Genomic DNA, 27,289 nt, shown 5'->3' with positions numbered 1-27,289 from the left:
GTGAGAGCAAGAGGGTCAACAAACTAATCAGGAAGAGATTACAATGGGCCCTTTGCTGGCACTGAGTACAGCTAGAACTGAGTAGCAATCTATTGCCCAAGAGGGCAGGGTGGAGAGGAATGCTGGGGTTAGGCACAAGTGAACAGGGGCCCTGGTCGCATTTCCAAGGTAAAAGAGGAGCACTAGAACTTGTGACTGCAGGGACCCTTTCTGGGTAAAGACCAGAGCACAAACCCAGAAAGCAGTGACCACACCTCTCCCAGGATCACAATACCTTGGAATCACTGAAAACTTAGAGACCCCCAGAACTAGCTCTAAAAACAGCAGCACAAAAAAACCTAAAGCTTGGAACAGTGCCTTCCCACCCAAAAGTGAGCAGAGCCCAGTGTTAACAAAACTTCGAAGTCAAGAAATAAGCTAGAAAAATGAGCAAGCAACAAAAAAGAATTTAACCATAAAAAGTTACTATCATGACAAGGAAGACCAAGACATAAACCAAGAAGAAGACAACAATGTGAAAACACCTACAAAAAAACCCTCAAAGAAAAAAATCTAATAGAGCCCAAACCCAACAAGAATTCCTGGAAGAGTTAAAGAAACAAAGGAGTGATAGAAGAAAAATTGTAGGGGGAGGGGAAATGAGAGTGATACAACAAAATTATGAAAAGAGAATTAACAGCCTGATGAAAGGGGCACAAAAATTGTTGTTTAGTCTTCTCCAACTCTTTATGACCCCATCTGAAGCTTTGTTAGCAAAGATATTGGAATGGTTTGCCATTTTCTTTTCTAGCTCATTTTACAGATGAGGAAATTAAGGCAAATTGGGTTATGTAACTTGCACAGGGTCATACAGCTAGTAAGTATCTGAGCCCAGATTTGAACTCAGATCTTCCTGACTCCAGGCCTGGCACTCTATCTACTGTGCCACCTAGCTGCACAAAATAATGCTGAAAAAAACACCTTAAGAAAACAGAATTTGCCTAATGGTAAAAGAAGCACAAAAATTCATTGAAGAAAAGAACTGCTTAAAAATTAGAATTAGGCAAGTGGAAATTAATGCTTCTATAAGACAACAAGAAACAATAAAACAAAGAGAAAGAAAGAAGGAAGGAAAGAGAGAGAGAGGGAGGGAGGAAGGAAGGAAGGAAGGAAGGAAGGAAGGAAGGAAGGAAGGAAGGAAGAAAGAAAGAAAGAAAGAAAGAAAGAAAGAAAGAAAGAAAGAAAGAAAGAAAGAAAGAAAAAGAGAGAGAGAGAGAAGGAAAGAAAGAGAAAGAAAGAGGGAGGAGGAAGGAAGGAAGGAAAAGAAAATGTGAAACATATCATTGGAAAAACAATTGACCTGGAAAATAGATCTAGGAAAGATTATTAAAGAATTATTAGATTACCTGAAAGCTATGATCAAAGAAAGGGCCTAGACACCATATTTCAAGAAATTATCAAAGAAAACTGCTCTGATATCTTAGATCCAGAGGGTAAAATGGAAATGGAAAGAATCCACCAACCACCACCTGAAAGAGATCCCAAAATGAAAACTCCAGGGAATATTAAAGCCATATTCCAGAGCTCCCAGGTTAAAGAGAAAATCCTTCAAGCAACTACAAAGAAACAATTCAAGTACTGTGAAGCCACAGTCAGGATCACACAAGATTTAGTGGCTTCCACATTAAAGGAGCAGAGGGCTTGGAATATTATGTTCCAGAAGACAGGAGAGCTAGGTTTACAATCAAGAATAGCTTATCCAGTAAATCCTTCAAGGGGAAAAATAGATATTTAGTGAAATATAGGACTTTCAAGCATTCCTGATGAAAATACCAGAGCTGAATACAAAATTCAACATTCAAACACAAGGTTCAAGAGAAGCACAAAAAAGGTAAACATGGAAGAGAAATCATAAGGGTCTCAATAAAGTTATACTGTTCACATTCCTATATAAGAACATGATACATGTAACTCCTAAGAGTTTTTAGAGAAATTAAAAGGAGTATAAGTAGAAACAGGGAATTGGCTGTGAGCCAATTATGTTGGAATCACTTCCCAAAAAATGAAGGAGTGAGAAAGATAGATGCACAGAAGGGGGAGGAAGGGAAAAGTAGAATAACATAAAAGAGGCAAAAAAGAGCTTTTATAGTGGAGAGGAAAATGAGGGGATGGCAGGCAATGCTTGAACCTCACTCTCATTGGAATTGGTTCAATAAGGGAAAATATATCTCTATATATACACACATACATACACATATAAATATGCACACACACATATATACATATACACATACATACATATACGTACGTATATATGTATATTGTGTGTATGTGTATATGTATATATACATATATGTATACACGTGTATATACATATATACATACATATGTATATGTAGAGAGGGTGTATATGTATACATATATAAATTTATACATGTATATACACACATACATATTTACAGCTGTATGTGACTTACCCAATAGGGAAATAGAAAGGGAAGGGGTTAAGAGAAGGGGAAAGAGAGATGATTTAAAAAAGGAGTTCAGATTAAGGGAGGCAGTGATTAAGCACAAAAGAGACTTGGGGTGGGACTTTCAGGGTTAAGTGACTTGCCCAGGGTGACACAGTTAGTAAGTGTCTGAGACTGGATTTTGAACTCGGGTCCTCTTGACTCCAGGGCCAGTGCGGCAAAACAGACTTGTGAAGAGGAACAGGATAAAGAGAGAGAAAGTACTTCAAGCAGCTAGAAAGAAACAATTCAAATATTGTGAAGCCACAATCAGGATCACACAAGATTTAAGGGCTTCCACATTAATGGAAAGAGAAAAGAAGAAACAGAAGAAAATGCGATGTAGGGGAAAACACAGTAATCATAAATGTGAACGGGATGAGCTCACCCATAAAAGGGAAGCAGATAGCAAAATGTATCAGAAACCAGAAGCCAACAATTTACCATTTATAAGGGACACACCTAAAAAACACAAAGTTAAATACAGAGTTAAAATAAAGGACTAGAGCAGAATATTTTATACTTCAGGTGAAGTAAAAAAAAAAGGCAGGGGTGACAATCATGATCTTGGACAAAGCAAAAACAAAAAAAATAGACCTAATTAAAAAGGATAATCAAGAAAACTAGATTTTACTAAAAGATACATTAGACAATGAAGTGATATCAAAAAATTTCACAAGTTTCTCTGATAAAAGCCTCACTTCTCAAATATATATTGAGTATAGAACTAAGCCAAATTTATAAAAATAGGAGCCATTTCCAATTGATAAACAGGCAGTTTCCAGAAGAAGAAATCAAAGCTATCTCTTGCCATAGAAAAGTGTTCTAAATCACTATGGGTTTGAGAAAGGCAAAAAGAAGGTAAAAGTCCCTGCCCTCAAGGAGCTCAGTGTAATGGAGGCTATACCATGCAAACAACTATGTACAAACAAGCCGTATGTAAGATAAATTGAAACTAATAGACAGAAAGAAGGCACTAAAACTAATGGGGATTTGAACAGGTTTCCTTAGCAGGGACTTAAAGAAAACCATGGAAGTGAGTAGGTAGAGACAAGGAGAGAACCCATTCCAGGCATGGGGAACAGCCAATGAACATGCCCTGAATCTGGAGATAGAAGGTCTCTGGATCATGGAGTACTGATGAGCTGAGGGAGTAGGGAAGAGAGTTTAGAGTTCAAGAAGACTGGAAAGGTAGGGAAAGAAAATCACCCATATAATCTGGGGCTTCTTTGAAACTACCTTCACCTAACAAGCACTAAAACTCTTTTAAGATTTAACTATCCAGGTTTTACTTTAGCTCTTTCTACCACACGATTTGATCTATCCAAAGGTCCTTAGAGGTTCTTTAGTCAAATCCATTGATATTGCAGATGAGAAAACCAAGGTCCAGTTAAGAAAATGGCTTGTGCAGTGCCTTAGAGACAGGATTCAAATCAAAGTCCTCTGAATATAAATCCATTACTCTTTTCGGCATACTACAGTTCTTATCAGTGAATTTGTCCTGTCTAGTGCCGTAATTACAAAAATTACAAAGGGCCTCAAGTGTGGCCCTTTGACTGAATCCAAACTTCACAGAACAAATCACTTTCATAAGAGGATTTGTTCTGTAAAACTTGGACTCAGCCAAAAGACCTCACCCAAGGACCTAGAAGGACACATGTGGCCTCAAAGTCACAGGTTCTCCCCCACCCCCGACCTAGATCTAGGGCCAAAGGGACTTGAGAGGTTATCTAGTCTAACCTCCTCATTTTAAAGATAAGGAAACTGAAGCTCAGATACAATAACCTCAATGCCAAAAGTCACATAAATACTAAGTGCCAGGTCCAGGATCTGAACATGGGTCCTCTCCAAATCCAGCACTCCTATTATTCTAGTCTGCCTCTGTGGTAGGTAATTATTCCCAGCATGGAATTAAATCAGAATTGCCAATGAAAGGTGGTTTTCATGATGGTATAGGCTGGTTATCAAGGTGAATAGAAACAGGTCCTTCAGTATAAGTAGACAGAATAAAGAACTGCCTACATGATGTGACTCTAAAGATACTAGGAAGACCCACATTGTCCAACCCTCACTCTAGCCTAACACCTGAAATGTCAAAAGCTGTGGCTCTGATCCTTTAAAATGTGTGAATGAATATTGAATACTTCCTTGAAAATAGATTTTAATGAAAAAAGGATAGAGGTCCCACAAGGACATTGAGCCTCTGGGGAAAGGGAAGAAGAAGCCTCACAGGAGTAGGAACGGGATGGTCCTGTCCAGGGGGGTCCTGGGCCAAAGATATACGACCTTCACAAAATTGGGAGGGATTTTCAGTAGCTATTCATCAATGGGTAATCATGTTATAAAATGAGAAAAGAGTTAAATTTTCATCCTGGATGCTGTCAATTTGGCTACTCCATGACATAAATTCTAATTTTTCTCTTAATTCAGTGTCAAAAAGTGAGATAATCCTTCAACAGTAGTTAATTGCATAGTCAGGAGGTCTTTTCTTGCAGCTTTCTAAATCAAACCACCAAAAATATGTGTGCTTGTAGATGTATACGTACATAGTACCACTCCCACCTAGCCATTGTAGCTGTAATTCATGTTTCCAATTGGATTGTCCTGATGGGTCATAAGAGAATGTGCCGGGGCGCTAATGTGCACTGAGTTGGACTAAGTTGAAACTGCAGGGGTAATCTGTCAGTTCCAACAAAGATAAATATCCCAGCTGCACTGCCATATTTCACAGTATGTAATGTTGACTGTGGGTCTACTGACATGATAAATTTTATGGTCAAGTGTGGTGGCATTTTGCAACCCCTGGTCTACTAAAGATGGTTGGTCCTTTCTGATGGGGTCAATTATGATAAATTGCCCCTCTGAACTCCCCATGAAATATGACATTTCAGGTTAGCCAAAATTCTCCATGATGTGCATGCCCCATTTAGCCTCAAAACTTTTACCATGGGAGACTTCTTAGTCAGAAGAATGAGCTGATAACAAGTTTGCCCTTTGAGATTTTGCTATTATTTTGCTGACAGTATAAGGAAAAGTTGCAGCATCTTCTTCCTGGAAATAGAGTGGGCAGAGTTCCCTCTGGAATGGATAATGCTGGCCTCCCTGGGAGCTGAGTATTGGACCAGATGACTTCTCTGCCTCTTTCACCTTCCTCTAAATATTCTTGACCTACATCTTTCCTTTTCTCCCAGTCTTTCCACACGATTAGGAAATTTAAGTTAGAAATGAAAGATGTCAAGAATATCACTTGAAACTTTGGAAACTGCAATTTGTCCGAGTGAGTGAGAAAGAATTTGAGTCCATTCATTTTACTATCTATGTGCCTCTCACAGCAAGGAGTAGCTTATCTTAATTGTGCAATGGCTGGTAAATTGTCCCAACTTATTTTCAAGACTGGATCATGAATGACAGTAGCAATAATGGTGCATGTCAGTTACAGGCTAAGCATGTGTCTGTCTATCTTCAATTAATTCATCCATACACATCAAAAATATTGAGAACCTTGCTCTTGCCATCACCCACAAGTGTGCTACTTCTTTGATCACAAACCCCAAAATTCTTTTTGCTTATCATAATCTTTAATCATTCCACTTTTCCTTATGCCTTAAGACCCCTAACCCTATTCTTCATGCTCCCTGTGACTTTCTGCTACCTCTCTTTTTCACACTAGCCAATACTTGTGCTCATAATACAGTCTCCTCACTTCCATATCTAAACCCTTTGGTGAGTCAACTCAACTCTATGCTGTCTTCTATTCCCAAATCCCTTACGACCACCCACCCCCAACCACCACTTGCTAAACCCTACCCTTATATTATTCACACCATTCAAATTCTTGGTAGCTAGGTAGCACAGTGGATAGAGGATTGGGCCTGGAGTTAGAAAGACCTGAATTCAGATCCAGCCTCGGACATTTACCAGCTGTGTGACCCTGAGCAAGTCACTTGATCTCTGTTTGCTTCAGTTTCCTTATCTATAAAGTGGGAATAATTATAGCACTTATTTCCCAGGGTTGTCGTGAAGATCAAATGAGATAGTTCTAAGGCACTTAGCAGAGTACTCCACACAGCTGTATGCTGTATGTATGTAAGCTATTATTATTATTACTCCAGCTGCTAAACAGAGCTGGAGAACATCAAGAAACTGCATTAACTAGGTCCATTAAAAATGTTTGTTATCTAATCTCTAACTGGGCCTTTATTATAGCAAAGAAAATGTTCTAGTACCCCTTAATCTAACTCTCTTAGCTGAAAACTTTGCCTCCTACTTCTCTCTCTCTCTCTCTCTCTCTCTCTCTCTCTCTCTCTCTCTCTCTCTCTCTCTATCTCACACACACACACACACACACACACACACACTCACACACTCACAATTGAATTCATCATCAAGAGATCATCCCTCTCCCCTTCTCTTCATCCCATATCATATCTTCCCCAACTATTTCCTCCTTTAGGTCAGGCTCAGACACAGAGATGCTCTAGTGCTCTCCTCTCCTCTCTGTCTATCCCTCTGTGTGTGTGTGTCGGTCTGTCTGTCTGTCTGTCTCTCTCTCTCTGTTTCAGTCTTACTTACCTATAGGCTACTCACCTGTTGCCTCCCCTATGATAAAAGAAAAATTCAATTTATCATAGCATCCCTGCTATCTATAATCCTGTACCTCTTTTCTCCCTTTCATGACTACATTCCTTAAGAAAACTATTTGTAACCATGCCTCCACTCCCTCTCTTCTCACTCTCTTCTGAAACTGTTGCAACCTAATTTCCAACCCCATAATTCAACTGAAACTGCCCTCTCCAAGTTTAGCAATGATCTGTTTTAAATGTATTACTTTTTACTTCTTTTCTTCCAAATTGTCCTTTATTTCAGTATATTAGTATTTCTGTTCCATTGTTCTGCCTTTCATATAATTGGTGAAACTCAGCCTAAGATTGAGGTTTTTCTATTCTGCTGCCTAGGCCATACATTCTGACATTTGTTTCCTTCCAACTTCTCTTAATATACTGATTTTTTCCTTGAGCCATTATGTAACATTCTGCTGAGGACCCATGCTGTCTTGGGAATCCAAAGAGTTCTGTGTTTTATCATAGATTATATTGCAATATTTATTTAGAAAGATTTGCAAGATCATGTATGTTTTGGCACTAATATTCCTTTCTAATTTTAGTATTTTCTTTGTTCCTTTACCTGCATGTACTCAAGTTTTAACTGAATTTTCTTTTTCTTGAAATTATTTATGCTTTTAAACTTAAACAATTTTGCTAGTGAGTTTACCCTCAGTTCTGTACTACAAGACTCTTTCACACTCCAACACTGGGGAATTTACTTTCCATTGGCTTCACTTCCTGCCTCAAGTATCTTTGGGAAACATAAGACAGGCTTCAGCTAGATATCAGTCCTCTTTCTTTCAGTTCAGGTGCAACCATGCAGGCTGGCCTCCCTTCCGAGTTCCTTCTATTCTTTAGTTCTCTTACTCAGTTGAATCAACTTCCACTATTTTTTCCAAGGATGGAAAAGAATAGAATTGGTTTTCCAGGCAGACATCTTCCACCTTGAGGTTTCCTAGGCTAGGTCCTCCTCCCCAGGCAAAGGGAAATAAGGGTTCTCTCTCTGTACTTTCCCCTCTTCTTCATAAAACTGAATAGAACTGGCACCTGCTATTTGTTGCAAGAAGATCCTTGGGTAAGGGCAGCAGTGAGGTGACGGAATTCTTTTTCTTGCTTTCTTGTCAAAATGTTTAAGTTCTAATTGCTAGTTGCTCTAACGCTAGTGCATGTTTTCTCTTTGACGTTTTTGTTTGTTTGTTTGGGGTGGGTGGTAATAGTGTAGACTGGAGATGTGTCTCCAACTGCCTATCAGACATCTCAAAATGGAAGTCCAATAGACATCTTTTAATTCAACATGTACAAAACAGAATTCATTATCTTTCCTTCTAAACTCTCCCTATGTCCTACTTTTCCTATCCCTGGAGAGGGCCTCCCTCAGGTTCTCAATCTAGGTGTCATCCTCAACTCCTCACTATCTCTCACTCTCCATACTCAATCTGTTGCCAAGGCCTGTCAATTTCGCCTTTGCAATAAGTCTCAGATGTACCCCCTTCTCTTCTTTTACATTACCACCATTTTGGAACAGACTCTAGTCACCTTATGCTTGGATTATTGCAATAGCCTCCTTGTTGATCTGCCTGCTTCATGTCTCTCCTTTCTCCAATTCAACCTTCATTTAGCCACCAGAGTGCTTTTCCTAAAGCACAGGTGCAACTATGTCACACCCTACTCAATAAACTTTAATGGCTCCCTCTCATCTCCAAGATCAAATATAAAATCCTGTTTTGTATCCAAAAGCCCTTCATAATCTATCCCCCCCATATTTCCAGTCTTTTTACACCTTACTCCCCACCACCTACTCTTTGATCCAATGGCACTATCCTCCCCACTGTTCCAAGAACAAGATACTCCATCTCTCAATTCCAGGTATTTTCTCTGGCTGTTCCCCAGGCCTGGAATGCTGAGCCTTCTAATGTCTACCTACTGGCTTCCTTAGCTTCTTTTAGGACCTACCTAAAATCCCATCTTCTATAGGAAGCCTTTCCCAAACCCTCTTAACTGTAGAGCCTTCTCTCTTAACTATTTCTTATTTATCCTATATATCTTTTTTGCATATATTTGTTTGTTGTCTCCTCCATTACATTGTGAGTTCCTTGACCTTTTTTTGTTTTGTTTTGTTTCCCAGTATTGAGCACAGTATGTGGCACATAGTAGGTATTTATTAAATGTTTATCGACTGACTAGTTCTCCATCTTATTTATCATATGACATGGAACCTCCAATGATCTCTTAATTCCCATATCTAGTGTCTTCACCCTTCCCTATTCCTCTGTAGCATTTAGTATTGTGGATTATCTTCTCTTACTAGATACTCACTCCTTTCTAGGTTTTGTGACATTTCCTCATATCTGACCATTCCTTCTCAGCTTCCTGTGTTGGTTCTTTCTCTATGTCATGCCCACTAACTATGAATGTAAGTGGATGCATGGAAAGAGAGAGAGAGAGAGAGAGAGAGAGAGAGAGAGAGAGAGAGATCTATTATATCTTAAACAGTTGTCAGAGAAATGTATTGCAATGATTTATGCCCAGTTAATTATATACATCCTATTTGTAATGGCATTATGTTATGTAAAAACATGTCAATTTATATACATTTTATCTTTTATGGCCATCTCTATACATTTATTGGTGGAGAAATTTCCTTTTATCTATAGCTAAGAAATGTATCTCCTTTTCTCCTCTAATCTGATTATATGAACTTTGTATCTAGATCATGTGCTCACGTGGAACTTATTGTGATATTGTACAGTATGCAATGTTGGTCTAAGCCTAATTTCCCCCCAACCACTCTCTAATTTTCCATGAAATTTTATTGAATAGTAAGATGATATTCCAACCCTGTAGTTCAAGTCATTGGGACTACAGAGCACTATGCTGCTTTTTTGATTCCTTCTAGGTCTTAGATACCTAATCTATTCCACCGATCATTGTTTCTGTTTTGACCACAACTAAAGATCTTTGAAGATTACTAATCTGTAGTAAAGTTTTAGATCTAATTTACCTGGGTCCCTTTATTCCCACCTTTTTTTCAGTATTTCCCTTGAGATTCTTGTTTTGTTATTTCTCCAGATTTTTTTGGTCTTCCTATATTAAGTAGCCTGCTGGTTACTTGATTGCTATGACCTTGAATCCATAAATTAATTTAGGTAGGATTATATTGTATATAGTATTATATGTGTGTGTGTGTGTGTGTGTGTGTGTGTGTGTGTGTGTGTGTATTATTAGCATGGCCCAATCATGAGCAATTAGTATTTATCCAATTATTTGTCTTCCTTTATTTCTAAAAAAAAAAGTATTTTATGTTTGTAATACTATAATTTCTGTATGTAATTTGGTAAGTTAACTTCCAAGTATTTCATACAATCTTTGTTTTTAATGGAATTTATTTTTCTGTCTCTGCTAGGTTTTGTTGGTAATACACAAAAGGCTGATGGCTTTTGTGATTATATTTTATAGACTCCTATTTTGCTCAAGTTATTGTTTCATTTAATTTTGCTTGAATCTCTAGGGTCCTCTAAGTAAAGCATTATATAATCTGAAAAAGGCTAGAATTTTGTTTCTTTCTTAACTACGCTCAATTTCTTTTTCTTGTATTATTTCTATAGTTTGCTTTTCAACAATGATATCAAATAATAATGATGAAAATGGACATCCTTCCTTTACCCCTGGTCTTATAAGAAATGCCTCTGGCATTTCTCTAGTACAGACAATGCTCACTCTTCATTTTAGGTACTTATGGTTTATTATATTAAGGAAAAGTGTATTGATTCCTATGCTTTTTTAATGCTTTTAAGAAAATACAAGTGGGAGCTACATTTTGTGAAAAGCTTTTTTCTGAATCTATTGAAATAATCATGTGCTTTTGATTGCAGTCATTAATATCTTTATATCATAAATACTTGTTATGCTTATGATTTTTCTAATATTGAATGGTACATTCCTTGTATGAATACCATTGTATCACTTTGTGCAATCATTTCATATGTTGCCAAAGCGTCTTTGTTACTATTTTATTCAATATTTTGACATCTATATTCATTAATTATATTGGGGTATAATTTTCTTTCTCTGCTTTATATTTCTCCGGTTTAGGTATCAAGACCATATTTGTCTCCTAGAAGAAGCTTGGTGGGATGACTTTTCTCTTTTTTCAAAGCATTTATGTAAATAGTGCTCTACTCATCAGGAAATCTTATATTTTTATAAATATGTATATTATTTAAGTTATCAGGATTTTGTCATATAATTGAGGAGAATAGTTTCTAATAATTTCCTTTATTTCCTCTTTATATGTTGTGAATTTTTATTTTAGTAATTTGGTTTTCCCCTCCCCTTTATATCAAATTACCTAATGATTTATCTTATTAGGATTTTTTTAAAAGTTTCTCTTTTAACCTGTGATTTTTCAAAGTTGTTATATAATTTGTCTCTTCTTTGATATTTAGAATTTTCATTTTTTTGTGTTTAATTGGGTTTCTTGCTTTTCTAGCTTTTTAGTTTCATGACCACTTCATTGATTTGTTCTTTCTCTTTTTTGATTGATGAATGAGTTCAAGATATAAATTTTTCCCCAAGGACTGTTTTGATCATAGCCCAAAAAATTTGTGTGTCATGTCACTGATGTTATTTTTATTAAATTATCTATTGTTCACTCAATGAACAAGCATTTACTTAGCTTTTACTGCTACTAAGCATTGTGCTGAATTGTTTTTATGATTTCTTCACTGACCCACAAATTATTTAGATTTATATTACTCTCCATTCAAGTTTTAATCTTTTCTTTACATGACATTTGTTGACTAGTTCAAAACTGCATTCACAGCAATTAATATACTATTTGGCCCAATGTCTTAGAATGTCCTTAAAGAATGACCATGTCCTGAGTAGTCTAAGGACTTAAAGAGAGCATTCCCCTAAGAAGCAGTCTTCTCCAGGACATCATTTAATTTTCCATGCAGAATGCATTAACACATATGATTACTCATGCAAAATAATAGGCTGTCCAAAGATAGGGAATATTTTGGTGGAAAATTGTTTGGATCAGCAGGTCTTTCACAATCAGCACGCATTTGAGTGTGCAGGATTTTATATTCTGGGTTTCAAGGATTCCTCAACTCACCCAGCTACAGCTCTACCAAATTGCATTTGCCTACCTTTGGCCCCCTAAATTTATGAGCTGTGGAATCCTATGACCACTAACAGCTATCTTGGTTTTTCATCAGAGCCGGTCATGGTTGAGTAGAAATTCATAAGGGTTGGACTTTGGAAGAATCAGGAGGTCTTAGTGAGACTCAAGTTCTATGGTAAGAGAAAACAAAAAGATTTATTTCTTTAACAAAACTTAACGCAAATTATTTTACAGGTAAAGAATGACCTTTAGTTGCTGGGATAATGTGATTTTTTAATATTTTATTTCAATTTTGCATTTATTGTGTACCAACTACAAACAAGCCATGTGCTAAGTGTTGGGGGAGAGGAGGATATAAATAAATATGCAAAAGGTATACTTCCTGCCTATCCTTAAGGAGTTTGCAACCTAGTAAAGGAGATAATACATGTGTGAAAGAATAACTTATAGGAAAGTAAATGATTAAACAAGTTCCCTTACCCTTGGAAAAGAAGTGGATGATGACCTATAGAGAACATGTCATATTCTGTCTTCATGTGTAGAGATTTAAGGCTTAGAGAGCATCTTTTCCAATGCCCTAATTTTGCAAATGAGAAAACAGAGGCCTCTGCATATCACTTGCCTAATTTTACACAAGTAGTAAGAAGCACAGCTGTGATTTGAACATAAATCCTGGTTCTTTGTACTACATTACACTACATTGTTCTCATAGGATCATAGATTCAAAGCTAGAAGGGTTCTCAAAGCCCACTTAGTCAGTCAATAAGCAATTTCAGTCAATAACTATTTATTAAGCTCATACTATGGGTCATGTGCTGTCCTAAATAAACACTGGGGAGACAAGGAAAGGCAAAAGATAGCTCCTGTTCAAAGTCTAATGGAAGCAGGTAGGATGCAGGGCACAGGATGCAGGGGAGAGAGAAAATGAAAATAACTATGTACAAAAAGAGAAAGAGAGACATGGAGATAGAAACAGAGACAGAGATAGATGGAGAGAGACACAGAGATAGGGAAAGGAAGTGAGACAGAGATAGAGAGACAAAGACAGAGAGAGATAGAGAGAAAGATTGGAGATAATCAACAAAGGTAAGAAACTAGCATTAAGTCAGGGTTGGAAAGGTTTCTTATAGAAGATGAGATTTTATCTTGGACTCAAAGGAAGCCAGGGAAACCAGAAGGTTGATATAAGGGGGGAAAAATTCCAGGCTAGAGAAAAGCCAGTGAAAATGCATGAAGTTTGGGAGATGGATTGTCTTATGCAAAGAACAATAGGAAATTCAGTATTACTTATCAGAGAGTAAAAGGGGGTAAGACATTTGAGAATTTCTGGGAAGCTAGGAGCAAGACATTATGAAGGATATTGAATGTCAGACTGAAGATTTTGTACTTGATCCTGGACATGACAGGGAGCCACCATAGTCAATTTAAAAGGGGAGTAACATGGTCAAACTGTACTGTAACATCAATTTGAGAGCTGAGTCGAAGATTTACTTACATTGCAGAGCCATTTGTGGCAAGGAGACCAGCAAGCAAGCTATTGCAATAGAACGAGCATGAGGTGATCAGGGCCTGTATTAGGTGGGTGGTAGAAATGTCAGAGGAGAGAAGAGAGAATATATGAATGATGTTGTGAAAATAAAATAGACAAGACTTGGCAACAGATAAGGGGAGGGTGGGGTAAAAGTGAGCAAGGAATTAAGGATGATGTTAGAATCCTGGATACCTGGAAGAATGGAGGTAAGCTTGACAGAAATAAAAAAGTTAGGAGGAAAGGAAGCTTTGAGAAGGAAAATGATTACTTCAATTTGAGCCATGTTAAGTTTAAGATGTCTACAGGACATCTAGTTTCAGATGTCCAACAGGCAGTTAGAGATGTGAGACTGGAGGTCAGGAGAGAGGTTAAGGCTGGATAAGTATATCATATGCATAAAGTTGATAACGGAATCCATGGGAACTGATGAGATCACCAAATAGAATACTATAGAGAGAGAAGAGAAGAGGACCTGGGGGATACCGAGTTTTTAAGTGGATGAAAATTCAGCCAAGTAGACTGAGGAGGACTGCTCAGATAGGTAGGAGGAGAACCAGGACAAAGTAGAATCATAAAAATTTTATGGGCAAGAGAGTATCCAAGAGCAATTAGTGACTGACAGTGTCAAAGGCTGCAGAAAGGTCAAGAAGGTTGAAGATTGGGGAAAGTCCATTAGATTTGATAATTAAGACATCCTTGGTAACTTTAGACAGAGCAGTTTCAGTTGCATATTAAGGTTGGAAAGCCAACTACAAAAGTTTGGAGGGTGAAAAAATTGTATTTGGCCTTCCTGAAGAGTTTAGCCACAAAAGGCATTCAAGATATGAGAAAATGACTAGTGGGGATGGATGGATTTTTCTGAGGTGAAGGAACACATGGCCATGTTCGTATGTAGTAGGGACGCAGCCAGAAGAGAGGGAGTTTGAATATAAGGAAGAGAGTGAGAATGATAGAGAGAACAATAAGCTAGAGAAGGCAGGATACAATGGGATCACTTATTTCTACAGATGCAACAGTAAGGGAATGGTGTGGGACTGGAGTGAAGGAGATAGTTGCAAAAGGCATCTCACCCATGTGAGATGAAGAGGACAGGAATAGAGGGAGCTCATGGTGAATGTCCTCAATTTTGAGTATCTTCGAGGGTCCAACTAATATTAAATTGGTAGTGGCTCCAGTCAGCATAGTTACTTGATCTTCTCCAGCTTTGTTCAGCAGAATATGAGTAGGGGCAAGAACAGCAGACAGCAGGGATGATCTAAAGCTGAGGTTTAGCAGGACAAGATAGGCAACAGGAGAATGAGGCAAGGAAGAAGACAGTGGGAAGTCACACTGATTTATCAAGGGAGCAGAAAAAAGGGGGTGAGTGTAGAGGGTGCAAGAGGAATGTTCTGGGAAAGAATTGAGAGGTTGAGGGATTGGAGGCATAGTGAAGACAATGAACAGGTTTGAGGGTGCAAGGCAGAAGCAGAGGTGAAATGATTGTGATCAAAAATGGGAATTTCTAGTGTGTTCCTCTCATTTTACAGATAAGGAAACTGAGGCCCAGAGAATTTAAATGACATGCCCAATGTCTCACAAGTGATAAGCAATAAGAATAGGATTGGAACCCCAAACCTCAGACTCCATGACCAGCATTCTTCTCAACGCACTAGCCTGCCTTCCTTGCAATGTGAGATGGTTTTTGTTAGTAGGTTTTGTTTAACTGTTGTTGCTGCTGCAGCTGTCATCATCATGGTCATCATCATAATTGTCGTCATCATCATCATCATCATCATTATTCTGGTAGGTAATGCCAGGAAACAACCATGATGGTAAAAAAAATGTCACCAACAAGTCATCAATAAAGCTTCTATATAGAAGCACTAAATGTCTACAGACAGTAAGTTCTACGAAGTTGAAGGGAAGGAGAACTCTCTGTAGCCTAGAGTGGTCTGTGAAGGTATCACAAAGGAGATAAGATTTAAAATGGGTTTGGGCTGGCAGATAATATAGTCAAGGAGGAGGGAATTCAAAGTGGAAGAATGACACATTACATACAGACTGTGAAAATATATACCAGATTATCCAGAGCTAAGGATTACTGTTATGAGAATTAATGTTTGTTAAATTGAATTTAAATGAGATAATGTGCCTAATGCCCTTTGTAAGCCTTAAAGCACATTAAAGATAATGAACAATACAAATAGTATTATAATATATTATATTATTATAATTTATTATTATTATAATTATAATATTATTATTATAATAAAGAGACTAGGTTCAAAAGAAAATAAGAGGTCACTATTTAGAAACCAAATAATACTACCAGTGAATTTATCCAAGAAGTCCTGGGACAAGACACAGAAAGCATTAGGAGCACAAGACAGTACGTTAGAACTAACAAAAAGGTATAGATGATTGACTAAAAGAGCAGTTAGCAAAGTTTTAAAATTATGCCCAAGTCTGTCCTGTGCATTTCTCTTCCCAAACACAATTGCCTGGTCAAGAAATGCCATTTGTCTTAATGAAGCAGGTGGCAGTGGTTGTTGTCCTACATTCCTGAAGAGGACCAAATGACATCACTAGGTTGGAGTCAAGGCACAGTGTGTCCAACTGTGGCTGATCAAACCCATATGAGCTTGGAAGGCTCTACCACAGGTCAGACACAAATAATTCACATAAACAGAGTTGAGATGTCTCTAAATTTGCACATCCCAGCTTTCTTTTGAGCTACTATGATTTGGCTTCACTCATAGAGCACCCCACCTTCTTTGATATAGGCATACTATGCTGGGTAGTCTTTTGCCAGTGTCTCCCACATCATGTAATTGATTCCAAAGTTCTTCAGAGAAACCTTGAGCGTGTCCTTGCATCATTTCTTCTGAACTCGATGTGAACATTTGCCTTTTGTGAGTTCTCTGTAAAACAGTTGTTTAGGCAAATGTACGTTTGGCAATTTTTCTCTCTGCTTGGCAGTTTAGCTAAAGAAAGGACCTCAGTATCTGGTATCTTATCTTGATAGGTGATCTTCAGAATCTTCCTAAGACAATTCAAATGGAAGCAATTCAGTTTCCTGGCATGGTGCTGGTATATTGTTCAGGTTTCATAGGCATATGACAATGAGGTCAGCAGCATGGCTCTGTAGACCTTCAGTTTGGTAGGCAGTCTAATAACTCTTCTCTATCACTTTCTTTTAGAGCCTCCAAAACACTGGACTACCTCTGGCAACACATGTGTCAAATTCATCACCTATGTGCACACCCCTGGAAAGTACACTGCCAAGGTAAGTGAATTTATCCACAGGATTCCAGATTTCTCAATTTGCTATAATGGATGGTTCTACTTATGGATGGTAGGTAATGAGACAGGTAGGTGGTACAGTGGATAGAGTACTGAACATGAAGTCAGGAAGACCTGAATTCAAATCTGGCTTCAGATACTTACTAGCTGTGTGACCCTGGGTAAGTCACTTAACCTCTTCCTTATTTCCCTCATCTATAAAATAGGGATAATAATTTAATAAACTTGCTGTTCTATCAATGTGGGTAACCCTTTTACCAATGCAGAAAATATGTGCTTCATGCCTTCTCGTCCTATGTAATGTGTTCAATATAACAAAGTTCTTCCATTAGTTCTTTGACTAAGCCAGGTTAACCAATGTGCCAAATGAACTGTAACCTATTGTCTCTCATTGATAGAGCAGCCAGAGCTGGAAGTGAGCTCAGAGGCCATTTAACCCAACCTCTACATTTTGTAGATGAGTAATCTTTAGCCCAGAAAAGTTAAGTGACTTGCCCAAGGTCACACAGGTAAGCATCACAGATGGAATTTAAATACAGGTCCTTTCACTGCAGAGCCAATGCTCTGTCCTCGTCTTTTTTTCTGGTGATATATGACCTCAATAACATCTTTTCCTAAACTTCAACTATGCAACTGTGCAAGCCATTGTTACTAATATGTTATGCTCACCATGTGTCTTTGCATAATATAGGAATAATACTAGTAATTTTAAGACACACCTCAAAGGGCTGTCGTGAGCAAGCTCCATGTTAACCTTGAAATACGACGTAAATGTATTACTGCTGCTGCTAGGATTTCCCTTGCCCTTTGGGTCACTTGCAATTTGGATTCTTTACAGTGTTGTATGATTTATAACCATATAACATTAGTGGAAAAATATTCGTGTTCAAAAGATGAGTTTTTGTGGCATTCGTCCCAAATGCAGGGCATTCTAATCTCTTCCCATTCTCTTTCTGACCAAGGTCATTGTTATAGGGACCTCCGAGGTCATCTGAATGGCATAGTGAATAATGTGCTGGACTTCGAAATAGGAAGAACTCAACAAGGCTTATACCCTGGCTCAGACACTTGTTAGCCCTATGCTCCTGGGCAGACAATTCAAATTCTCTTGATCTCGGTTTCCTCATCTGAAGAATGGGGATGCTGATAACAGCATCAGCTTCACAAAGTTTTTATTAGGACCAAATGACATAATACATGTAGAATACTTTGGAAACCTTAAAGTGATATATAAATGTTAGTTATTATGGTTGTGTTGTTATTTACTGCTGAAGAAATAGAAATCCAAGGTTGTATACATAGGTAAGCATGGAAGCAGAGTCTGGATCCACCGTCAGGGCTCCTTCACCTACACCAAGCTGCCTCTACCCATTTAAAGAACCCTGACAGTATATGCATATAATGAATAGATAAATAGATCAACAGATAGATAATGCAATATCAGAAAACTAGAAAACAGAACAACTCAAAGAATTTCCCGTCTAGCCACAGGCCATAGTGTAGGGAGTTTGTGGTTTTTCATTCATTTTTTTTTCCACTGTGGATGGTGAGAGCAATCTCTTTTGCATTTCTATAGATTTCACTAAGGAAGCTTTACCCTGAAGCTCAGTGCAATTACTATAATGTGAACTAACATTTGGAGAATCTTACCCTCAACAGGGAATCTTTGTTTTGTTTGGATTCGGTGCTGGATTTCTTAACTGACATTGGTGAACATCTTATGTAAGCATGTCTTCCCATTTTATACTTCTCTTGATGTCAACACTCAATGACTCCTTGAACAAAAGTTATCTCTGTAGTCGCGTTTTAATTTTAACATCTGTGTGGGAGATAACTCATTTTAGGAGAGTATTTAAGGCTGCATTTTGTTCTACAAAGTCAGATGCCCTTTAAAAAAATTCAACAAATAGACATAGTGGTATCCTAAGAGTTTTAGATCTCTCAGTTCGCATAACTATAAGCACTCTACTATAGAAAAATTGTATGTAGAAGTCTGTCAATTCTCTTTTCGTCTGTTCTTCTAGGACCTTTTTGATATGTGCATAGATTTTTTTCTTATAAAGACATTATAGAAATAGGAAAATCAGCATGCACTTAGTGAATTGTTCTATGTTTTCAGTCACTCTGTGGGGAGGAGGGTAAATATATTGTCAATCATCTTTCCTATTCTTTTGGAGTCTTTTCATCTTTGTAATGTCTTGAAAATCAATCCCCAAGAATCTTAAAAAATGTATCAGCTCCAGCATGAATTTCCTCTGTACATATTTGGTGGGATTCAATTGCCTTTCTGACTTTTATCTTTTTAAGTATCATTGTTACTTCCTTACATGGTATTTTGTAGACTGAGGTTGTAGGGGTCCATTGGGCTAGTTTCACTAACATTGTCAACGAGTCACTATGACAACACTGGATTTAGAAACAAAGGGGGTGATTTGCATCCCGGTTCTATTTCTTGCTAGCTGTGTCAATTTCTCTAAGTCACTTCAGCTCTCAGTTTCCTCATCTTTTAAATAGACTGACTGCGATTGCCAAGAACTCTTCCAGATCTAACACCTATCAACATACGATGGAAACAATAGCTTATCTGTCCTATTTGTAACGGGTGCTTGACATATGCTCAGACTCCTGTTATGCTTTCCTCCTGTTTGATAAACTTGCTGTTCCTGCAAATAGGCAGGGGCGTGTTTTGAACACAGTCCGTGTCCCCAATTCAGAACAGTGCTTTGGAGTCTCTGGGAGGCATAAGTATTGTCCTTTTACTTGCTTCCCCAGTGTCATACAGAAAAGAGTCTCAAAATAGTCAAAATGGAATGATCATCTACACTCCCACATGTACAGATGGAAATGACAATTTTCCCCCCAATATTTCAAAGTGTTTCACATTTAACAAACAAAGAACATTTCACAAAGCTTACCAGGTTACTGCTTGCTTAGAACTCAAGACCTTTGTCAAATCATAAAAAAGAAAAAGCAAAGGCAAAGAAAATTAGCTGATAAGAATCTAGTCCACACTGGACCGCTCCCTACAGGGAATTAGGACCTGGGGTCTAGCAAAGCCCCACCCCTCTCTCAAATGACAAAACTGTCAAGCCGAAGTTACATGATTCTTTCAATGTAAAAGTCCTTCCAGGAGAGGTCTGGACAAAATTTTCCAGGAGTCCCTGCACGGAGTCTAAGCCACACAAAACAATCCCCAAAGTTCTAGGCACCCCTAGATGATCCCCTAGAAGTTGAGACTTCCTCTGGGTCCCTGTTCCCTACGAATGTGAAGGGCCTAATTTTATCCCAGACAAAACCTTACTTGTAATTGTGGGTTCTCTAGCCACCACTACCTGAAAGCCAGGTGTGCTACCTTTTAGCCCTCACCCAAGGTTCTCACTCTTGAGAGGGAAGAAATGTAACGCCATTCTCTGCTACTGGCTGAAGCCTCCACTGATTGTGTTCCCCCCAATTTTAGGGGTCTAAATACTTCAATTCTATTTAACCATTTACAATTCAGATTTTCTTTTACAAAGAAATACTTACTTCTCAAGTATAGCAAGAACAAATATACAGAAATTTCCTACCATACCCTAGGGCAGGCCTGCACAACATAAGGCCACAGTCCACTTGCGGCCCACCAAAGGATTTCAGGCAGCTGGGCAAAAAAATATAGGGTTGCCACTGACTGTGCATTCTCCAGTTTGTCTCCAGTCTAACCTATCTGTGGCCAGAAGAAATTTAGCCTATTTAAATTTTGGCCCCTACTTATTGCCAAGTTGTACAAGTCTGCCCTAGGAACATAATCCCTCCTCCCCATTTCCATCTGGGGAAGTGAGGGGATTAGGTTCACACTTAAGTTCAGTTCCAAAACATTAGTCCCACCAAGTTCCAAGTCCAAAGTATGCCCTATTCCTTACCTTAACCTTGCAACCTGCACCCTGTATTCTCAGGGCTTCCCTATTGGACTGATTACAACATCCAGCCTGAAATACTAGGCTCCAAGGTCCCCATGGCTTAAATTCCTGGGTATGGAACTCCATTCCCTGTACCTAGAACAAACAAAACAAGACCAAAACCCCAAGCCCATTTCTTGGGGACAATGGACCCTCCAGACCTTCTCTACTTACTGCATGGGGTCCTAGCGGTGGATGAATTAGTTCTTCACCCCTGGATGGAGCAGGAAAAGGGTGAGACTATACCTCAGTCAGGTAGATTTAAGGATACAGGCAGCTCTGGTTATGTAGCCAATGGAAAGAGGCTGCTCTCACTACCTAGGTAAGCTAACAAAGAATGTCCATGCCTGTACTAGTCCTCTATCTCCCAGAAGGAAGTCCTCGGCATCTCCCATATGAATGCATCCATCTTGGGTGATCTGGGCGTATCCCAAACACCCATTACATGAAGTCTGAGCACTTTTAGCTCTTGTCTAGTCCCTTTATAAAAGTTAATCTATTACATGGTTAAATAGAATTGGGATTCTTAGGCCCTGAAAATTGAGAGGAACATACTCTACGGAGACTTGAGCAAATAGCAGAGACAGAGAGATCCTCAGTCCTCTAAAGGTGCTAGAGAACCTACCACTGTCCCAGAAGAAATAGAAAGAGTCTACAAAGGGATAGAGATTATTGTATATTTTTGCTCATCAGGGATTTCTAGTCAAAAACGCATTACCTGCTAATTGGCTTTTCTGACACAAGACTCTTCAGACCTAGCTAAGCTGCTCCTGAAATAACATACATAATTTGTAGCTGGTCCTGTATCTGAAGGCTTTCTGACTTGATAGATGCTGATAGTCCAGGCTTGTACTTTGTAAAACTAGGATTGTCTCCATGCTATAATAGGATATTAGAGCTAAGATATTTTGGTGGAGGATTTTAATAGAATAGTAAATGACTCCATGTGTGTGTGTGTGCACATGCACACTCATGCATGCACACGCTCAACACGCCCACATAGGCATCATGATGTTCTTGATAGAACATTGGATCAAGAGCCAAAGTGCTCTGGGTTCAAATCCCCCCTCACTACTCACTAGCTGTGTGACCATGGGCCACACTGAACACTGACCCTCAGGTTCTTCATGTGTAAATTGAAGGTTTAGATTAGTTGGCCTCTAAGGTTGCAACTAGTTTTAAATCTATGATTCTATGGACATGTTTGGATTGGTTAAGTCTTGCATTTCATGCTAGGGAACAGTCCATCAACACTCTCATTTCATGACAATGTGTACTATTTTGAATAGTATTGTCTAAGTCTTTTGAGAACTGAGAAATAGTGAGATGTAGTAGAAATGGATCTGAACTTTGAATTAGAAGAGTTGATTGTAGATCTGTAAATTATCAACTACAGGCCTTAGGTAAGTTACTTAAATTCCTTGAGTTTCAATACTTCCAAATGGGTAAGGGTTCTTATCCGGGAATTCAAAAACCACTAAAAGAAGAGGTCTATGGGCTACATCAGGTCCATGAATTTGGATGAAAAGATTATTTTTATTTTCACTAACCTATACCAGAAATTTAGCATTTTCTTCAATTATATATGCAAGAAACAAAACATTATTCTGAAAAAGAGTTCAAAGGGGCTTCACCAGGGATCCTAAGAGATCCATCACACAAAAATTGTTTAAGAACCCCTAGTCTAGAAAATGGTGATAAGAATATTTATATATTCTGCCATACAAGGTTGTTGTAAAGAAAAGACTCTGAAAACTAGAGAATACTCAAGAAGTGTCAAATATTATTTTTATTAGCCATGTTCTCTCCCTGTGTCTAACTGCATACATACTAGTCCACTGCAGAAGGCAAGGACATTGAGAATTTCCAGTGGAAGATGGCTACCTTGCACTGGAAATATCCCTGGCCCTGGTTCACTATATGCTTTCAATAAATCTAGTTTAGGTGACTGCTCAGAAACTAATGAAGATTAATTACACAGACGTTCTCTTGCATTTGGAATAATCCACACCAATAATTTGTCTATTTCCACATGGTCAAATACAGATACATTTAGGTGGCCTCTTTTACTCATGAGGTTTGTTTCACTCTCTTTTGCCAAGAATTAATGGCTATATCACCCACTCCCTCCTTTTCTATTTTCTCTGATCCTCACTACCTCCACAAATATGACTACACATGCACTACATGAAATGAATGTATTCACTTGCCAGAATTGTCTTCCTTAGTGGCCACTGACTCTCATGATCCAGTAATCCCTTAGAGGAATGTGTGTTTGTGTATTATGTATGTGTTATTATGTATTTATATATGGAGAGAGGAAAAAAGAGAGAGAGAGAAAGAGAGAGAGAGAGAGAGAGAGAGAGAGAGATCCCAAAAGAAATCAGAGTAGATTTTATTAAAAAAAAAAAGCATCAAGCCACCTGAGAAGTATTGAACATTGTGCTCCTGTTCTCTAATCTCAGCCTTTGCTTTAAGAGTCTATGGAAGTCCTCTGAGTATATATGATGTAGGTAGATGATGTGTTCTCTTAGTCTACTGTTATGGAGAATGGGAGAAGGATGCCTACTTTCCTCATCTATAAAATTATGGTGTTGAACTAGATTAATCTAGATTTTCTAGGTCTAAATCATATTATCTTATCAAATAGAGCTAACCAAGAAATAGAAGAGGAATTGCCTATGTTACCGAGAGCAGGGGACAAGTGTTATGGACCAAATCAATATTTTATAAAGTTATGGTTTTAGGTTTTTTCAAACTATTTGTAAAATCTAATCCAAATCACATTGAATCTTCTATTCCTCAAAATGTAATGATATATCAGCTAAAATAATAGTAACTATTTTCAAAATTAAAGGTTATTTTGGCATGCATTTGTTTATATTTAAAGAGTTTGGTTAGCCCATTTGATCAGAGCATGATGTTGTTGAGATCATGGTTGTGGACCAATTAGCTTTGCTGTATTCTGAAACTACAGATCAACTTTCAACCCCAATCTGCTGTTCGGCGAATGTACAAGCCATTGGTCACCAAAGAGATTGGTCAGAGAGAATGTGGATGGTCAGCACAATTCTATAACCATTAGAAACCAACGTATCATCTTGTTATTAAGGACAGAATGTTTGTTAATCATTAAGATGTCATGAAATCCATTCTTAGTTATGAGTAGGAATCAGTAGACTTGGGCACAATCACTAACTGTAATTTAGGTAAACCACTCAGTCTCTCTATGCCTAAATTTTCCCATCTATTCTTTCCCTCACCCAACATGTCTTGTCAACTGTCAAGTCTTGTTGATTCTACTTCACATCTCTTGTATCATTCTTCTCAATGAGTAGATGACCAATAATTATTTCGACAATACTCAATTCAAGAATTTATTAAACACTTACTCTGTTTCTCTCATTACAGCCCAAGACTGCATGCACTTTTGAGACTGCACATTATACAACTGACTCATATTTAGCTGGCAGTCCACTAAAACCCTCAAATTTTTTTTTAGAATAATTGCCGTATATCCATTCCATTCCTATCTTATACTCACGACAGTGATTTATTTGGGGGGGAGAGAGAACCTGAGTGTAAGACTTTATATTTATTCCTATAGAATTTTATCATTTTACTTATTTATAAGTTATTTATTTATAATATTTACCATATTATTTTATCAGCCTAGTACTAGCTTGGGAGGTGTCAAACTTGCAGCCAGCTGAGGCCTGAAAAACTCCCAAGTGCTTCCTAAACAAGATTAAAATTGGGAATTGTTTAATAATTTATTTGAGAAATGTTTAATAAAATAAATAAACATACAATGAAACATAGATAATGATAATTTGTGGCTTTCTAAGTCATTATACAGCCCATAAAGATCTGTTTCTACTTTGTTTGACACCACGTTCTAGCCTATCAAGACCTTTTTGAGTCCTGACTCTGTCATCAACTGTGATAGTTATTCCTCTTACCTTTGTATCATTTGCAAATGAGATGAAGATATCATATATACCATTATTCAAGTCATTGATAAAAAAAGATAGTTAAAAAAGCATGAGCTCAAACACAGATGCTTATCGTACTCCATTGGAGGCTTCCTATCACGCTAACATGGAACCATTAACAGCCACTCTTTGATTCTGGTCATCTAATCAGTTCTTTTTCTTGTCAAATTCATCTTCTTCAAAGAAAAGCATGAAGTATTTTATCAAAAATTTTGCCAAAATCTAGGCAAACTATATTTGATAAATAGCAAAAGCAGAGGATGGGTTGTATTTAGGAAACCGAATAGCACTTTTAATAATCCCAAGATGCTTCCTGGCATATACATACAAGCAATATTTTAACATATTTCATTTTGTGATTCTATATTACTGCAACTTATCAAACACCACAATCTCCAAAGAATCAGAATGGTGAGTGAGCCAAAAAATAATGGGAATATACATGAAGGTTGTAAGTAGGCTACATCATATGACCAATAGTGTTGGGTGCAAAAAGTGGCATAACATATATTACCCAGGAAGTGATGATCAGAAAAGGAAGTGGCCAGGTCATCAAAGAGCAAGAGATCCCAACAGTACATACTGAATGCTCCTGCAGTACTACTCAAAAAATTTTAATGACCTATAGGAAAGTCTCCAAAAATCCGGTAGATTTTCTAGGTCAGACATGGACAAGAATCACACAGGATGAGAAGGAATATGCACTATTGGCAGAAGTCTATATGTCAATGAGATCAGGGATCTGTTGAAGTATTTATCCACATGGGAAAATCTATCCTTTTTAGGAAAGGGAGATAGCATACCAGGCAAGTATTGAGACTAAGGAGAAGCAATTTTTGATGGATAACTTTAAAAACATGGGGAAAAAAGAATCAATAGTTGCTTGCTTCTTCCCAAACTTAACAGCTTTGCTTATTATTTTGAAAATATGGTGACTGTTTATGGAACCACTGTCACCAATCTACATGATAAAAAGTTACAAAAATGCATATTTATCACCATCTCTGCTCAAGAGTTGTATAACTCCCTATTTATTTACTCAAAAGAATGTCCTACCATTTCTGTGATTTATTTCTTTCCTGCAATAAAAAAAGCCAAGAGAATTTGGAGATAGGCACATTTTTCGGTATAGAGAACCACACACTGAATAGATATTGAGCAGATGGTACTTTATGTTAAAGAGTAACTGTGGGAAGAAAAATTCATAAGATGTTATCTTTTTCCTGCTTTTTAATGCAAAAAAGGCCCACAGGTGAATCTTTGTGTGTTATGCAAAACGACAGTGATGAGACCATCACTAAGGATTAAATAGCTTAGTCTCAAAGAACATGAGATCTGGCATTTGACCAACCAGAAAGAATCGACAGCTATACTACCTAAATCAATCCTTGTGTCTATGGGACCTCGAAGACTTATGAAAGCTGAAATGCACATCATGTAGAAATAATTTACATGTTTTGCCCTAAATTTGCTAAGCATACAAATGGGTAACATAAGGACATTTACAATGGAAAGTGAGCACACTGGACATGTATTCAAAAAGTGAACCAAAACAATGTGCTTCTATTGACGTGCCCTAGAAGCTCCAATTTCTTCCTTTTCTTGTTTTTTGTTCTAGAATTGTGATTTCATTGGTGAAGAGAGATCCCTGTGAGAAAACTCCCCAGTGCAGATCAACAATTGTTCCACACCTTCAATATTCAGAGAATTGCACAGGGTCGCTGAGAGATAGCAGTAATAGCCCATGTTCACACAGTCAGTATGCATCAGAGGTGGAATCTGAACTTAGACCTTCTTGAATTCAAAAGTGGTTCTCAATCCAAAGTCCTAGCTCATCAAATGAGTTAACCTGTGCAAAGTGTTTGCATTCCTCAAAGCATCATATTTAGCATTATTATTATAGCCCTAAATAACAATTAAGAAAACATTTCATTTTGTTATTCCTCATTAGTTTCACTGGACATTTGGCATCTACTCCCAAATATTAATTCTCGCAGTTTTCAAGTCAGTTTGAAAATCTGTAAGATGACTTCAGGGAACACAGGGCAAACAAAGAACTTTTGCCTATCCCCCTGATCACAGTGAAAAAAGTATCCAGCCTAAATATACTAGGAAGCAAAGCACTCTCAAAAAAAGGATATGCTTTCTTTCTTGTGTTGTTTTGGAAACATCTCATATCAAATTGTATTCCCTGGATCTGACCATATTCATACGTACCTATTGCTTCAGCCTGCTGCAACCAATATAATTTAATTTCCTAGCAATTCTTACACACAGATATCTTACAAGCTACATCACTGACAGTGATAAAAATGCTCCAATAAG

The sequence above is a fragment of the Trichosurus vulpecula genome, chromosome 8 (genome assembly GCF_011100635.1).
Source record: "Trichosurus vulpecula isolate mTriVul1 chromosome 8, mTriVul1.pri, whole genome shotgun sequence".
NCBI classification, from domain to species: Eukaryota; Metazoa; Chordata; class Mammalia; order Diprotodontia; family Phalangeridae; genus Trichosurus; species Trichosurus vulpecula.
Note: the sequence above shows the minus strand (reverse complement) of the source record.